This window comes from Coregonus clupeaformis, unplaced genomic scaffold (assembly GCF_020615455.1).
Source record: "Coregonus clupeaformis isolate EN_2021a unplaced genomic scaffold, ASM2061545v1 scaf2175, whole genome shotgun sequence".
Taxonomy (NCBI): Eukaryota; Metazoa; Chordata; class Actinopteri; order Salmoniformes; family Salmonidae; genus Coregonus; species Coregonus clupeaformis.
This window is the reverse complement of record NW_025535629.1, coordinates 72989-88936: the sequence shown is the minus strand read 5'-3', so window position 1 is coordinate 88936 and position 15948 is coordinate 72989. Positions and strand designations below refer to the sequence as shown.

Genomic DNA, 15948 nt, shown 5'->3' with positions numbered 1-15948 from the left:
AGCTAAATATGAGATCTAATTCTGTCCCCTCATGATGCTGACAGGGGAGTTAGCTAAATATGAGATCACGATTCTGTCCCCTCATGATGCTGACAGAGGTTAGCTAAATATGAGATCTGTTTCTGTCCCCCTCACTTGATGCCTGACAGAGGGTTAGCTAAATATGAGATCTAATTCTGTCCCTCATGATGCTGACAGAGAGGGTTAGCTAAATATGAGATATGTTTCTGTCCCCTCATGATGCTACAGAGAGGTTAGCTAAATATGAGATCTGTTTCCCCTGTCCCCTCATATGCTACAGAGAGGAGTTAAGCTATATGAGATATGTTTCTGTCCCCTCATGATGCTACAGAGAGGTTAGCTAAATATGAGATCTGTTTCTGTCCCCTCATGATGCTGACAGAGAGGGTTAGCTAAATATGAGATCTAATTCTGTCTCCTCATGATGTGCTGACAGAGGGTTAGCTAAAGTTCAGGGAGAAACACAATGGTCCTGGTCTGCAGTGAAGTTGGAGTTCCACAGCGGTGATCTAAACCCCATCAAATACCTGCTGTCTAAAGGGGTTGGATAACTCAAGTTGTCATTGGAGAGGGACAAAAGTGGTGGGGGTCATTTTAATATTTTCTTCTAGACAGTACTTATGTTTACATTATTTAAAAATTGAAAGGAGACTGGTTGAGAAATATATATTTTTTTGAAATAATGAACAAGAACATACACTTATATATAGCGGCTGAGAAATATTACTAACTATTCGGAACAAAACATCGCTTATATATACCTGAGAAATAGAGTTACATAACTATTCAAACACCTACACTTATATATAACGGCTGAAAATAGTTCCATAACTATTCAAACAAACTCAGCTTATATATAACGGGCTGAAAATTGTTACATAACTACTTCAGAACAAGAACATACAGCTTATATATAACAGGCTGAGAAATAGGGTTACATCAACTTCTTCGAACAAGAACATACAGCTTATATATCACGACTAAAATAGGTTACGTAACTATTCAGAACAAGAACATACAGCTTATATATAACGGGCTGAGAAATAAAGTTACATAACTATTCCAGACAACCTACAGCTTATATATCGGCTGAATAGATTACATAACTATCCAGAACCCGAACATACAGCTTATATATAACGGCTGAAAATTTACATAACTTCTTCCAGAACAAAACATACAGCTTATATATAACGGGCTGAGGTCATTTCTTGCACAGAGGAGGAACATGGTACTGCATGTGTAAAATGACCCAGACACAACCCCTGTAGAGCCACAGGTCAGTCTCCATCTCCCAGCAGACAGGAACAAGCGTCTGTGCTGCACCATTGTGTTGCAGTGTTGATGGGTTACATTATTTTGTTGTTGTTTTGTTACATTATTTGCTAGTTCAGCTGGTTTGCTTTGCTCTCCAGTCTCATTACCAGCAAACGCATGAAAGCCAGTAAGGACTATTGCAAAAACTGATTTTTCTTTTTTAAAATTACTGTTTAAATGGCTAAATAATTTAACAGTGCACCAGTGGTACTTGATACCGTGATTCCTGAAATGCAGAGCCTGTTGATGATATTTTTTCAATCAAATTATGCTTTTTATTACATTATTTGCTAGTTCAGCTGGTTTGCCTTGCTCTCAGTCTCATTACCAGCAAACGTTTCTAACGTTAGCTAACTAGCCACTTAATATAATATAACCTGTTCTCAAAATGTATGTTAATGTAGCTAAGTTAGCATCGTTATAATAAAACTCCCATCTGTTGTCGACATCGGATATGATTTGAACACTACCTTCGCTCCAAAAGTGGTTATAGCACAGTTTCTAAACCCAGAGGCGCACATCGCAATTCCTCCTTCAAACACAGCCGTTTGAGAATCAATTAAAAATATAATAATGTTGATTTTTACTTCAACTTCGTGAAAGTTACTAACTTATGTTTTTATTTTCATCCCAAAAAGATTTATATCGAAGGGACAGGTGTCTTTTTATACAGGTAACAAACTGAGATTGGACACTCTCCCTTTAAGAGTGTGCTCTAATCTCAGCCTCGTCTGTATAAAAAACACCTGCAAATCTTTCTGATGTCAATTTATTTCCCTCATTAAAATCAAATCAATTTATAAAATTTTTACATGCTTTTTCTGATTTTTTTTTGTTATTCTGTCTCTCGCTGTTCAAATAAACCTACCATTACAATTATACTATCAATTCTTTGTCGGTGGGCAACTCAAATCAGGATCAAATCACTTTTCCCCCTCTCTGTACATCGAGGGAGTGCCTTTGGTTTGATGGCCAGCACTGCGCAGTTCGGTTCCAAAGACAGTTAGACCCGATGACGTGTTTCTATTTATGAGCTTAGCTAGCCAACATTGCCATGACATCACCTACGAAGTGTTATCGGTGATTTCTATTGGAGAAGCAGTTTCTGCCTGTCTTCATATTCCTCTTTGTTATAGCTTTACTGCATCTACATTGAATTCAGAGTCCATTTACTGGCTACTACTTTCTACAAACATATTTTACCAGATTTCCTAGAATTTAAACCATACCCGAGTTTCCTGATTTGCAAGGGGTAGTCACAGTATAATTTGATTGTTTATTAAAACACAGTTTGAGATCATTCTGAGGGGATTTCGCCATGGTTGAATGATTTGGGCTTCCTGGGAAAATGTCAGAGGTTGCACATAACCGGGCGGGGCTTAGCGAAGTCACTTTGCTCCCATTCATTGGTACATTTATCTCAGATGCCATGACAATTTATTTGCACTATTATAAAACATTGGACAGAAAATAATGGAAAAAATAACACCTATGAATTTTAAACTTTATTATATTTAAAAAACACTTTTTCTACATCAAATTTAATTCTGAAACACACAGACTATGGTTTAAAAATAAATAGCACTTAAATACTGAAAGGCATTGTTTCACAGTTTTGTAAAAACATAAAAATATATTTATGATAATACAAATAATTATACAGTGGAATACAATATACAACTTTCTGTAGTTTGTATTCAATAGCTGTCAAAATCAGTATCATAAGAAATGTGACCACTTGTGGTCATATACCAGCCAGTGGTGAACAATTTGTTCAATATAAAACTCCCTCAGGGAGAAAAAACATTTTCTGTAGGACCATCAAGAGAACTGATGATTCTGTATACTCAACGTAGCATCTCTCTCCCAGTCAGACGATTCGAAGGCTATCTAACCTACTACATTACAATACTGAGAACTGTGATCCAGGTTGTGACCAGCAGATCTTCTTTGAAAACAGAGCAAGCCTGTTCCTGCAAGTTGTTGTTGATCTCTATATGAGGCTGTCAATGCTGTTCCTGTAGGTCTGTAAAGGTTCCTCAATGTCTGAGGTGCTGTTCAGGATCAAACTTGTTAGCTGGAAGGAGACAATGAAGAGCATATTGATGAGTATTGTCAAATAAGAAATAGCCATTCTGAATCAAATCTGTGTTATGAAACAGAGTTATTTTTGAATTTCTTATTACTTTCTTATTCCTGAAAATGTCTCTGTGAGTCGAGAAGATACGGAACGTCTTCTGTGTTTACCTTTCTGTCTGATTCGTTTGAGGAGCCATGCGGCCAGAGACAGGCCAGATAATGACACAGCGCCCCCCTGCTGCCCAGGCCTATGATAGTGGGGTTCAACGGGGGCTCAGGGGTGGCTGGAGGAAACAAGAAACAACAGAGGAAAACAGTCAGACAATCTGAATCAACTGATCTGCCAGATCATCCCTACTACCCTGTTAAAAATGTTCAAATGTTGGTAGCCCCCTTATGTAGGCTATGCATTCATTATGCACTTCATAAACCTTTATAACCGCTAAATAAGACATACTTTGTCTTGTTATGACCAGCGAATATCCAGTTTGGTTGTGTCTCGCAGAATATCCAGTTTGGTTAGTGTCTCCCAGAATATTCAATTTGGTTGTGTCTCACAAAGTGAGTAAGAGAGTCATTACATACTGTGCAGGTAGGCGCGTGTCAGCGCTCCACTCCCCTGACCCTGAACACTGCATGTTCGGGCCCCCTTGTGGTCATAGCCCTTATCACAGCTGAAGTTGCAGACAGAGCCCCATGGATGTGAGGGGGCCTCACAGCTGAACCTGACCCCCCAGAGGAGCCACAGGGAGAGGCACTGGATAGCTGAGAGAAGGACACCTGGTTAGTATATAAAAAATACCACAAAAGGTAACAAACAGTTGTGAATGAAATCATAAAAATGATTGTTGTTGGAGAGACTCATGATGAGGACATTCATAAGGAAATAAGACTTATAGGTAAAATGGATACACGCATGACTGCAAGTCGCTTTGGATTAAAAAACGTCCGCTAAATGGCACAATATATATACACACACACACTAACAGTCAAAGGTTTTACACACCTACTCATTCAAGTGTTTTTTTACATTGTGGGAATAATAGTAGAAGACATCAAAAAGCTTGCAACGCCAGGGTTGTGGGTTCGATTCCCACGTGGGGCCAGTATGGAGAAAAAAAATGTATGCACTCAAAAACTGTAAGTCGCTCTGGATAAGCGTCTGCTAAATAACTAAAAATTTTTTTAATGTCATATGTCTATCTTGTCAGTAAAGACATTGGTTTAAATTGGTTTAAAAACTCTTGTCAATATAGACAATGGTTTAAATTATGTATATTTTAAAGATGTTAAAAAAGCTTGTCCTTACCTTCACAGTGCGGTATCTCCTCACTCCACTCAGCAGCTGATGTCGGTCACCGTTGTCGCCCCCTGGAGGAGATAACCCTCGAGCAGCTAAAGCTACAGCTGCTTCCATAGGTGAAGTCTTCTCCCACAAAGTGATAGAGCGCCATCCTGTGGCTGCTGGAGGTAGGGCAGCTTGCAGCTGCAAGACAGGAGTGAATAGTGGTGCAGTGGTCCAGTCTGTGTCCAGAGACAATTCTGGACTGTCATACAATTACAAAGCTCTATATGCCCCTGTAGATATGTCTGATGTAAATGTCCTGTGTCATTCATGAATATTTATTGCAACTACTGTTGATATAACATGTTATGGGGGATAAGTTTACAGATATCCGAACCGTACACACCAACACACTGCGGCTGTGAGTCGTTCCACAGTCCCGAGGCTCCACACTGCAGGGTAGCAGATCTGGAGGCCACCCTCTCATAGCCTTCCTCACAGTAAAGGTACAGGTAGACAGGTAGCTGAAGGAGCCCAGGGGATGAGAGCAGGTCATGGAACCCTTCCCGGGCTCATACAGCTCACTGCATAAGACCACTGAGGAGGAGAGAGGCAGATCGCAATACATGACTAAATGTATCAATGCTGTAACAGACGCTATAATGGCACAGATACAAAGATGAGTCCTCTGTCTATTTCTATGGTGTGCTGTTCACACGTATATATCTGCTCTCTCATTGGCTAGAATGGTCCCACCTGTTCCCTACTCCGCCTGCCTTCCATCTTTGAGGAGGATGTATTTCCATTGTTAGAGCGGTCATGTCTATCTTGTCAATACAGACAATGGTTTAAATGATGTATATTTTAAAGATGTTAAAAAGCTTGTCCTTACCTTCACAGTGCGGTATCTCCTCACTCCACTCAGCAGCTGATGTACAGGTCACCGTTGTCGCCCCCCTGGAGGAGATAACCTCAGAGCAGCTAAAGCTACAGCTGCTTCCATAGGTGAAGTCTTCTCCACGGTGATAGCGCCATCCTGTGGCTGCTGGAGGGTAGGGCAGCTTACAGCTGCAGACAGAGTGAATAGTGGTGCAGTGGTCCAGTCTGTGTCCAGAGACAATTCTGGACTGTCATACAATTACAAAGCTCTATATGCCCCTGTAGATATGTCTGAATGTAAATGTCCTGTGTCATTCATATATTTATTGAAACTACTGTTGATATAACATGTTATGGGATAAGTTTACAGATATCCAGAACGTACGCACCAACACACTGCGGCTGTGAGTCGTTCCACAGTCCCGGGGCTCCACACTGCAGGGTAGCAGATCTGGAGGCCACCCTCTCATAGCCTTCCTCCAGGTAAAGTACAGGTAGACAGGTAGCTGAGGAGCCCAGGGGATGAGAGCAGGTCATGAGAACCCTTCCCAGGCTCATGCAGCTCACTGCATAAGACCACTGAGGAGGAGAGGGCGATCGCAATACATGACTAAATGTGTCAATGCTGTCACAGAGCTATAATGGCACAGATACAAAAGATGAGTCCTCTGTCTATTTCTATGGTGTGCGGTTCACACGTATATCTGCTCTCTCAATTGGCTAGAAATGGTCCGACCTGTTCCCCTACTCCCGCCTGCCTTCCATCTTTGAGGAGATGTATTTCCATTGTTAGAGCGGTCATGTCTATCTTGTCAATATAGACAATGGTTTTAAATTATGTATATTTTAAAGATGTAAAAAGCTTGTCCTTACCTTCACAGTGCGGTATCTCCTCACTCCACTCAGCAGTTGATGTACAGGTCACCGTTGTCGCCCCCTGGAGGAGATAACCCTCAGAGCAGCTAAAGCTACAGCTGCTTCCATAGGTGAAGTCTTCTCCACAGGTGATAGCGCCATCCTGTGGCTGCTGGAGGGTAGGGGCAGCTTACAGCTGCAAGACAGAGTGAATAGTGGTGCAGTGGTCAGTCTGTGTCCAGAGACAATTCTGGACTGTCATACAATTACAAAGCTCTATATGCCCCTGTAGATATTTCTGAATGTAAATGTCCCGTGTCATTCATATATTTATTGCAACTACTGTTGATATAACATGTTATGGGGGATAAGTTTACAGATATCCAGAACCGTACACACCAACACACTGCGGCTGTGAGTCGTTCCACAGTCCCGAGGGGCTCCACACTGCAGGGTAGCAGATCTGGAGCCACCCTCTCATAGCCTTCCTCACAGGTAAAGGTACAGGTAGACAGGTAGCTGAAGGAGCCCAGGGGATGAGCAGGTCATGGAACCCTTCCCAGGCTCATACAGCTCACTGCATAAGACCACTGAGGAGTAGAGGGCAGATCGCAATACATGACTAAATGTGCCAATGCTGTCACAGGCTATAATGGCACAGATACAAAGATGAGTCCTCTGTCTATTTCTATGGTGTGCTGTTCACACGTATATATCTGCTCTCTCATTGGCTAGAATGGTCCCACCTGTTCCCCTACTCCCGCCTGCCTTCCATCTTTGAGGAGATGTATTTCCATTGTTAGAGCGGTCATGTCTATCTTGTCAATATAGACAATGGTTTAAATGATGTATATTTTAAAGATGTAAAAAAGCTTGTCCTTACCTTCACAGTGCGGTATCTCCTCACTCCACTCAGCAGTTGATGTGCAGGTCACCGTTGTCGCCCCCTGGAGGAGATAACCCTCAGAGCAGCTAAAGCTACAGCTGCTTCCATAGGTGAAGTCTTCTCCACAGGTGATAGCGCCATCCTGTGGCTGCTGGAGGGGTAGGGCAGCTTACAGCTGCAAGACAGAGTGAATAGTGGTTCAGTGGTCAGTCTGTGTCCAGAGACAATTCTGGACTGTCATACAATTACAAAGCTCTATATGCCCCTGTAGATATGTCTGAATGTAAATGTCCTGTGTCATTCATATATTTATTGCAACTACTGTTGATATAACATGTTATGGGGGATAAGTTTACAGATATCCAGAACCGTACGCACCAACACACTGCGGCTGTGAGTCGTTCCACAGTCCCGAGGCTCCACACTGCAGGGTAGCAGATCTGGAGGCCACCCTCTCATAGCCTTCCTCACAGGTAAAGGTACAGGTAGACAGGTAGCTGAAGGAGCCCAGGGGATGAGAGCAGGTCATGGAACCCTTCCCGGGCTCATACAGATCACTGCATAAGACCACTGAGGAGGAGGGCAGATCGCAATACATGACTAAATGTGCCACGATGAAGACAATAACTGAAATACAATATACATATAATATATATATACACACTATATATAATACAGGTAGGTCTAAGCTGTCATACTGGTATAAAGACCGATAGCGACGCTGAAGTAATTCAAAGAAAGTACAAATCAAAAGTTTACGACAAACGGCAGCTGTTATTTTATTATCTTATTAGTCCTTCCAGAACCCCTTATTTATAAGGTTTATAAGATGATATACTTGCATTCACAGGTGGGAGGCTGTTCCGACCATGATCCTGAGGCTGTGCACCTCACAGGCCCGGAGCTGCTCAGCCGGTACCCCTCCCCTCACAGGAATACTGACACGTCGAGTTAAAGGAGAAATTCCCATTGGGGTGAGAGCAACTGACGCTGGCTTTATCAGGGACAGTTACCTCCTCCATCTTACATTCGACAGCTGCCGACAAAAAAACAGGCAAGGAGTTACATTTAAGAGAACTTTGAATGTGATAGAAGAATGCAGTAGGTTTCATACTGCCTTTATTGGATTATTGGACTACGTCAGTCCTGGGCTTGCTTACCGATGTTCACACTGCTCTCCGTAGAAGCCCTCCAAGCACTCGCAGCGGTGGCTGTTGATGGTCTCCACACACTCTCCATGGTAACATGAGTGGCTCTGACACGAGGCTGTGTAGCACAGAGCCGTCTTCTTCTTCGTACACGACTCGTCGTTCCACTTCCCCGCGTCCTTCTGTCTCTTGATGTACATCTCCACACAGTCCTCGTTGTTCCCGCCGTTGTTGGAGTTCTCCGTCTGCCCAGTTCTCTGCCTCTTTAGTCAGGGTCTTCTTGGTCCCCACCCAGGTCCACACGTCGTCCACCTTACCGGATCCCTATCCAGTAATAGTTGTCCTGTCTGGGCAGGATGCTGTTAAGGGGTGGGAGATCTCTCCGCGGTTCTGGATGGCCACCATGTCAGTGTAACGCTCCGTGCACCACGTTCTAGCAGTGTCCCAGTCCATAGTTTTGTTAGAGTGATGGTAGGACCAGCCCTCCACTCTACAGCACATGGTGAGAACTGAGGAATGACATACAAAAAAAAAGGGTCAATATTAAATATACAGTACATGAATGAATGAATGCATAATGATGTATCTCAAGCTCAACATATGTTTTGTACTGTATCATATTTCTCTTGGAGTTTAACATGATTGGGATGTTAGAAAGCGTAGATCTTTTGAAATGTGTTTCTTACTTGACCACAGGAGGAAGAGGGTGATCCATGAGCTGTGGCTTCTGGCTTGCTGTGATCCAGAGCAGAAGTCCTGTGGAGACACCATCAAGCTATACTTTACAGACTGACAAATGCATTGGCTGTCAGAAATTAAATATATACTAACTGGTGCATCTTAATTTTAAGGCATAAATCAATTCTCTCAACAGTACTTACCATTGTATCGTTTTCAAATGTGATGCTCTTTTGCAGGTAAATCTCCAAAGGATGTGTCTCTAGTCTTATCCAGTGGATGAAATGATACTGCTCTCTGGTACTCTGTGAACATATATATATACACACACACACCAGCCCACACTACAACAAGGGCCAAAGACACGTTTCCCAGAATTCATCATTATTACACTGCCAGGGCATGAGTAGGCTCCTCTGGAATTTCCCACTTGAAACTTTCTCCCTCTCTCTCCCTCCCTCTTTTAGACATCCTATTGTGTCGGTCAGACAGATAAGGGTTTCCTGAGAAGGCACGAGAGCCCACAGCCCCGGGCTGCAAACAGAAAATAGAGAATGTGGAAGCAGAAAGCTCTCATTAAACAACAGATACTGAGCTGGCTTTGAAATGTTTATTTAATTCCTTTGAAATGTCTGGCTAACACCCACATTAAGCATTTGTTGTCATGAATAGTGGCGTGCATAATTTATGAATCAGTCATAACACTGTTAGCTAACAGTTGACAAACGTTCTATTTCAAGTCGACCTCTATTTCAAGTGCATTTCATTGAGTTGGGTTGTGTTATAACAGTGTGTATAATTTGCCTAACCCACTACTGGGTTTATGTATTTTTATTAAAGGATATGCACAGCTCTCATGGGGATACAGGCAGACAGACAGTCTGTCTATGTGATGGGAAGCAACACTATAGACGTCTGTTGGCTGCCTGCATTGACTACCACGGCTGACATCCTTCCTGACTGGACTCAACTTACACTCTGAACATCTACCACAGCAGCAATGTTTAGTTGACCTCTAGAAACTCCCCCCATTCCTGAGGCCAAGTCAAAGATACTGCCGGTGAGGAAACAGAGATTTCAACATGGCGTCTGATAAAGGCTTGATAATCCCTAATGGATTCTAATTAGGATGACTCAGTGATGAGCAACGACACGTGGAGAAAGAATCACTTGTCAACAGTTTATCATATGTTTGAGTATAACCATTTAATAACTTTAAATGTAATCATCTACAGTATCATCTACAGCATTTTTAGTAGTCATAACGGTTATTGTAAAGGTTGGCATATACTGTAAATGCAGAGGGAAATGGCAGGATGTTGATATCTTCAAAAGAGTTCAAAAGGTACTCGCACTCAAAACCATGAAGAGGAATAACCCAAGGAGGCCGAGATGAAAAAATTATATAATTCATTTAATCCATGCTCGAAAAGAATACAAAAAGTAAAAGTGCAAGGTGCTACATAAAAAAATTATAATATGAATATACAGTGGGGAGAACAAGTATTTGATACACTGCCGATTTTGCAGGTTTTCCTACTTACAAAGCATGTAGAGGTCTGTAATTTTTTATCATAGGTACACTTCAACTGTGAGAGACGGAATCTAAAACAAAAATCCAGAAAATCACATAGTATGATTTTTAAGTAATTAATTAGCATTTTATTGCATGACATAAGTATTTGATCACCCACCAACCAGTAAGAATTCCGGCTCTCACAGACCTGTTAGTTTTTCTTTAAGAAGCCCTCCTGTTCTCCACTCATTACCTGCATTAACTGCACCTGTTTGAACTCGTTACAGTGGGGAAAAAAAGTATTTAGTCAGCCACCAATTGTGCAAGTTCTCCCACTTAAAAAGATGAGAGAGGCCTGTAATTTTCAACATAGGTACACGTCGACTATGACAGACAAATTGAGGAAATAAAATCCAGAAAATCAATTGTAGGATTTTTAATGAATTTATTTGCAAATTATGGTGGTGAATAAGTATTTGGTCACCTACAAACAAGCAAGATTTCTGGCTCTCACAGACCTGTAACTTCTTCTTTAAGAGGCTCCTCTGTCCTCCACTCGTTACCTGTATTAATGGCACCTGTTTGAACTTGTAATCAGTATAAAAGACACCTGTCCACAACCTCAAACAGTCACACTCCAAACTCCACTATGGCCAAGACCAAAGAGCTGTCAAAGGACACCAGAAACAAAATTGTAGACCTGCACCAGGCTGGGAAGACTGAATCTGCAATAGGTAAGCAGCTTGGTTTGAAGAAATCAACTGTGAGAGCAATTATTAGGAAATGGAAGACATACAAGACCACTGATAATCTCCCTCACCCCCGTGGGGTCAAAAAATGATCACAAGAACGGTGAGCAAAAATCCCAGAACAACACGGGGGGGACCTAGTGAATGACCTGCAGAGAGCTGGGACCAAAGTAACAAAGCCTAGCATCAGTAACACACTACGCCGCCAGGGACTCAAATCCTGCAGTGCCAGACGTGTCCCCCTGCTTAAGCCAGTACATGTCCAGGCCCGTCTGAAGTTTGGATGATCCAGAAGAGGATTGGGAGAATGTCATATGGTCAGATGAAACCAAAATAGAACTTTCGTTGTGTTTGGAGGACAAAGAATGCTGAGTTGCATCCAAAGAACACCATACCTACTGTGAAGCATGGGGTGGAAACATCATGCTTTGGGGCTGTTTTTCTGCAAAGGGACCAGGACGACTGATCCGTGTAAAGGAAAGAATGAATGGGGCCATGTATCGTGAGATTTTGAGTGAAAAGGAGTGGCTTCGTAAGAAGCATTTCAAGGTCCTGGAGTGGCCTAGCCAGTCTCCAGATCTCAACCCCATAGAAAATCTTTGGAGGGAGTTGAAAGTCTGTGTTGCCCAGCGACAGCCCCAAAACATCACTGCTCTAGAGGAGATCTGCATGGAGGAATGGGCCAAAATACCAGCAATAGTGTGTGAAAACCTTGTGAAGACTTACAGAAAATGTTTGACCTGTGTCATTGCCAACAAAGGGTATATAACAAAGTGTTGACCAAATACTTATTTTCCACCATAATTTGCAAATAAATTCATAAAAAATCCTACAATGTGATTTTCTGGGGGAAAAAAATCTCATAGTGGAGTTTGGAGTGTGACTGTTTGAGGTTGTGGACAGGTGTCTTTTATACTGATAACAAGTTCAAACAGGTGCCATTAATACAGGTAACGAGTGGAGGACAGAGGAGCCTCTTATCGAAGAAGTTACAGGTCTGTGAGAGCCAGAAATCTTGCTTGTTTGTAGGTGACCAAATACTTATTTTCCACACATAATTTGAAAATAAATTCATTAAAAATCCTACAAAGTGAGTTTCTGGAATTTCTTTTGTCAATTTGTCTGTCATAGTTGACGTGTACCTATGATGAAAATTACAGGCCTCTCTCATCTTTTTAAGTGGGAGAACTTGCACAATTGGTGGCTGACTAAATACTTTTTTCCCCCACTGTACCTGTATAAAAGACACCTGTCCACACACTATATCAAACAGACTCCAACCTCTCCACAATGGCCAAGACCAGAGAGCTCCATGCAAGATCTCACCTCGTGGGGCATCAATGATCATGAGGAAGGTGAGGGATCAGCCCAGAACTACACGGCAGGACCAGGTCAATGACCTGAAGAGAGCTGGGACCACAGTCTCAAAGAAAACCATTAGGAACATACTACGCCGTCATGGATTAAAATCCCGCAGCGCACGCAAGGTCCCCCTGCTCAAATTAGCGCATGTCCAGGCCCGTCTGAAGTTTGCCAATGACCATCTGGATGATCCAGAGGAGGAATGGGAGAAGGTCATGTGGTCTGATGAGACAAAAATAGAGCTTTTTGGTCTAAACTCCACTCGCTGTGTTTGGAGGAAGAAGAAGGATGAGTACAACCCCAAGAACACCATCCCAACCGTGATGCATGGAGGTGGAAACATCATTCTTTGGGGATGCTTTTCTGCAAAGGGGACAGGACGACTGCACCGTATAGAGGGGAGGATGGATGGGGCCATGTATCGCGAGATTTTGAGTGAAAACCTCCTTCCATCAGCATGGCCATTGAAGATGAAACGTGGCTGGGTCTTTCAGCATGACAATGATCCCAAACACACCGCCTGGGCAACGAAGGAGTGGCTTCGTAAGAAGCATCTCAAGGTCCTGGAGTGGCCTAGCCAGTCTCCAGACCTGAACCCAATAGAAAATCTTTGGAGGGAGCTGAAAGTCTGTATTTTCCAGCAACAGCCCCGAAACCTGAAGGATCTGGAGAAGGTCTGTATGGAGGAGTGGGCCAAAATCCCTGCTGCAGTGTGTGCAAACCTGGTCAAGAACCTACAGGAAACGTATGATCTCTCTAATTGCAAACAAAGGTTTCTGTACCAAATATTAAGTTTTGCTTTTCTGATCAAATACTTATGTCATGCAATAAAATGCAAATTAATTACTTAAAAATCATACAATGTGATTTTCTGGATTTTTGTTTTAGATTCCGTCTCTCACAGTTGAAGTGTACCTATGATAAAAACTACAGACCTCTACATGCTTTGTAAGTAGGAAAACCTGCAAAATCGGCAGTGTATCAAATACTTTTTCTCCCCACTGTAAGTGTCTGCTTGCCCCAGCATGTCCCCTTTGGCTGCGGGACCTAAAATGAGTGAACACGGGGAGATCACGAAACACATCAGAGTCCACAGTTTGCAATACATGCCAGTGTTGTCTGATAATGTTTTTAATGTCATTGCTGTATAGAGTGTATACGGTACAGCACACCACAGAAAAATTATTTTTTATTTTTCCAGTTCCGTTTTGGTGCCTTTCCATATGATAAAAGCATCATCAATATTGCGTTTGTACAACACTATTATCAGAACAATTATAAAATGGTTATATTTATCCTCAATGAGGCCCATAAAAAGGTTGGCATAATCAGGAGGGAAGGTAGCGCCTGTCGAAATACCTCGAGATTGTAGATATTATTCCTCTCCAAACAAAAAAAAATAGTTCTTAGTTAATACCAGCTCAGCCATTTCAACCAGAAACTGGGTGCGAGGAGAAGGGTCACAAATAACGTGAAGCCTCCAGTCCAATGTTGTGGAGAATGTTGGTGTACAAGCTAGTTACATCCATAGTTACAAGAAAAGTAGGCCTATCCTCCTCGTTCAGCTTAAGTTCAGATAACTGATTGATGAAATCACCTGTGTCTCTTGGGTGGGAAGGTAGCTTTAGTAACGATAGGTCTGTTGTGGAAATCAATGAAATTAGACAAAGGCTCGGTTAGCGAGTCATTATTTGCCACAATCAGATGTCCAGGGGGAAACTCCTGGTGTTTTTGGTAAAATGTACATATAATCGGCCATGTCAGGCCGCTAGTTGATGAAATAGATAGCCTGCCTCGTGAGCTCTGCTGAGAAAAGTCAATTTCGGTTTTTATACACATGGGGGTAGGGTCACCTTTGAGTTTGCAGTAAGAGTCGGTGTCAGACAATTGTCTAAGGATTTCTCCATCATAATCAAATCTAATCATGCATGCCACTCCACCTCCTTTATCACAGTTCTTGAAGATAAGGTTGGGATTTTTTTTTTTAGATTGAATGAAGCATCTCTTTGTATCTTGCTGCAATTGGAAACATATTTTTGTCATTAGCAACAAATAATGTATCAACATATCTCTCCCACAAGTTTGTAAAACGTGTCAATAGCAGAGTTATTTACAGGGGGGCCAGAACGTGCTTTTGATATTATGAAATAAAACATTTATGGAATGTAGGCCACATAAGTGTATGAAATATTTACAGTGAAACAGTTCAATGACTGAACTGGGAATTTCCAAAGCTAACCAAAGAAAAAGAGAAAGTACTGAGACAATTAAAACTAACATTAGAACTGAAAGCTGGCGTGTCAGATAAGCACTTTACTCCTAACAAACATATCCTTCCATTCTGTAACAGAGAAAACTGGAAAACTGTGATAAATAAAAAGTATATCAGTTTCACTTAAGGACCAAAGGATTGACAGCCGTCCCATATAGATTGCAAAATAGTTGGGAAGAGATCTTTGATGTACCGATCGCATGGCATAGTGTTTATGAACTGACATGCAAAACGACACCGGATTCAAAAATTAGAATCTTTCAATTTAAATTATTATACAAAATTCTTGCTACCAATAGAATGTTATTTATAGGGGGATACAATCTTCCCAGCTCTGCAGATTTTGCTGTGAAGAGACGGAATCATTGGATCATTTGTTTTGGTTCTGTCCATTTGTAGCTTGTTTTTGGACACAGGTCCAGGAATGGCTAAAGGATTGCAATATTTACCTGGAACTAACCTTGCAGATAGCATTACTGGGTGATCTGAAAAGCCATAGTCAATCAATCAATAATATAATAATACTTTTAGCAAAACTGTTTATTTTTAATTCACAATCTGTAGAAGCAATGAGAATAGAAAGGTTCAGAACTTTTGTAAAACATCACAGTACGGTTGAAATATATATGGCAAATAGAAATCCTATATGGATGGTGTTAAGAGATAGATGGGAGGTATTGAATAGAGTTGAAGGATGGGACTAATAACAAATAACAACAAATAATAACAAAGATAGCTAATAATGTAAAGCATACTGTGTCCATAATAAGTATATAGGTTGTATGTTGGGAGCTTTTGGGAAGGAGCACAGTTAGAAAGATATGGCATATAGAAGCAAACCGGATGGACATCATGAAAATGATCGGAGAGGTTGAGAGTAGAAGAAGTTCAGGAGCAAAAA

General features: G+C 41.7%; 2 pseudogenes; both read right to left on the bottom strand.

The window, feature by feature from the left end:
• Nucleotides 1-3331: 3331 nt before the first annotated feature.
• LOC123488326 lies at nt 3332-6917 on the bottom strand (annotated as a pseudogene).
• Nucleotides 6918-6925: 8 nt separating this feature from the next.
• LOC123488325 lies at nt 6926-9276 on the bottom strand (annotated as a pseudogene).
• Between the last annotated feature and the right edge of the window lie 6672 nt (nt 9277-15948).